We start from the raw sequence: 2660 nt of genomic DNA, 5'->3' as shown, positions 1-2660 counted from the left end.
GGTTGTACCACAAATCATACTACTGCGATATCTCATTATATCTAATCATCACGATCCCTCGCACAAACACTGCGTCATAAAGGAAACAATAAAGAAAGATTCCGCCGAACTACTGTCGTATTAGAAATTATGGCTACTCGAGTTTGCACTAGAATTAAAAGTTAACCAGTTAACTTATTGAATTCTGAGTTAAGCTGTAATAACTAATTTTCTTTCAAGTATGCTTTCAATTTGTTATCGTCGTAAGAACAAAAAAATGCCGCTTTTTTGGTGTTTTTCAAAGTACGCTCTCTTTGAGATTCTGTAATTAAAAAACTTGTGGTCCAATCGTGACGAAATTTAAATACGTAGCTCTACTGGTTAATTTTTTAATTGGAGTTCAAACTCGAGTCTCCATAATGTTTAATCCGACTGGAGACAATCATTCGCTTTCAGGTCATATGCCCTGAAATATTACCAACACAGATAAAACAGGAATGGCATAGTCTCCCTCCTTTCCGTACTTTCAAGCGGCAACCCTGGAATCAGCCACGAGCGGCGTCACCAACCCCTACCCTCCCTTGAGGTCTCCTCGCACTCAAGCAAGAAGCACAGTGTCGGAGGTCAATGTGCACACGGGCCAATCTTGAGGGTCTCAAGCAATTTTCAAAATTCTGCTTTGAAATATTGCGTTAATACTTTTTCCGTGGTGTAACTAAATCTAAAGAATAAACACTATAATATGCAGTCATGGTGTTTGTACCTTCATCATTTTATCATTCCAGCTCATTGTCTCGATTCATCCAAGAAATAGACCAGCGACGTAAAATAAACAAAATAGAAATAGCTATCTAGGGAACATTTTAATTGAATAGGTCGTCAATTCTTTCAAAATAATGTGACGTGTAGAAACGTTTATATTACAATCAAAGCAAGCAAGAAATATTTTTTGCAAAATTGAGGGAAAACCCGGCAATTTTGACCAAATATTTAGTCTAAAATTGCATACTACAGTAAAATGTTGTTAACCGTAAGTGGCTGCTGGGAGGTCAGAATGTAATCTTGATTTATTTGGGAGAGGCAGAAAGTGCCTCGTCTGACCACCCACTTCCCCCAAGCACAAAGTGTGCCTGTATAAAATGAGTAGGCATAATAGTCCTTCCATTAATACTGGCCATGGTTTGATTGCACATATCTTTCAGACATCTGTATTTAACATGTTTTCGAAAAGCGCTTAAGCATGATTATTCTTTTACATTTGTTAAACATAGAAAACTGGGAAACATTGTTAACTGTTCGACCATTTCTTACATTAATAATACGCAAATGCGCGTAGGCGTGAAACTAAACGTATTTGCAGTCACACGTGTTGGTACTTTAACTTTGTTTCGGGCGGGATATAATACAAGGATACTCAATAACATACATATACGTATTGCATTCTCCCTACCTTGTGGGGTGACGCATCCCTCTCCCCTCCGCTGCGGCTAAAGGAGCCAGCAATCTTGCATCCTCTGCATGTAGCCAACATGAAGGAAAGGCGAGGTGGCAACAACCGAAGATATATTTGAATGTGAAAACAAGCACAAATGCAGAAGCAGTATCCTCGTTATAAAAATAAAATTTTACTTCATGAAATCCACTTCAGAGTTAGAGGTAGGAATGGACGATATCGTAATTTGTTATCGCGATATATTATCAAGAAAACATCATCACAGACGATACGATATTTTTACGTATAATGATAACGGTGATATATCGATTTCCTTTATTTTCGAAAGTGGTAAACGTGAAATGTGGCTGGTAGCTCTCTAAGTAGTTCAAAGGGCGTGTAAAGAGATCACTAGTGTGCACGTTCTTACGGCTGATGTGCGGAACGATGCGATTTCACAACACTTTCGCTTTTGACACTTACAACGTTTACCACTTTTAGTCCTTATATTGATAAATGAACACAGAAACATCCATGCCTAAGCTGCATTCGAAACTGGTACCCCTAGTGTCGTAGCGCGATGTGCTAACCAGTCCTCCACGGGGGCCTGCCGCGGCGATATATCGTCTTCACGATATACGAGGGTCACTATTTATATTTTGAGCCTTGGCAACACTGATTGAAGTTAGGCGCGATTTGACGGTTGCACGGAATCGTCTGGCATTATTGACCATAACGTACTTCAAATGTTTTGTCAATAGCTTCATTTGTGTTGTTTATGTTGCCTTGGAGATTGCGCGACAACAATAAAATGGAATTAACTCGTGAACATTTTCGTGCGATGAATTTTTTACGATTTTCGACATGGATTATCAAAACAAGAGTGCATCGATCAACTTACTTCCACATTTGGCGATGAAGCCCCATCCTTTGCCACTGTGAAACGCTGGTATAACGAATTTAATCGTGGCCGCCATTCGCTCACCGACGAGATTCGCGAAGGTCGTCCAAAATCAGTTGTTGTTTAAGAAAACATTGATGCTGTGCAAAACCTAATACTGCAAGATCGTCATGTGACATACTGTGAGATTGAGGCAACCATAGGCATTAGTTCCACCAGCATATATAAAATATTACATGATCAATTAGTTGTGAGAAAGGTATGTTCTCGTTGGATCCCACACAATTTCACAAAAACTCAAAAAGACGCTCGCGTCAATTGGTGCAATCAAATGCTCAATAAATACAA

This window comes from Lepisma saccharinum, chromosome 9, assembly GCF_977018435.1.
Source record: "Lepisma saccharinum chromosome 9, izLepSacc3.1, whole genome shotgun sequence".
Classification (NCBI taxonomy): Eukaryota; Metazoa; Arthropoda; class Insecta; order Zygentoma; family Lepismatidae; genus Lepisma; species Lepisma saccharinum.
Note: the sequence above shows the minus strand (reverse complement) of the source record.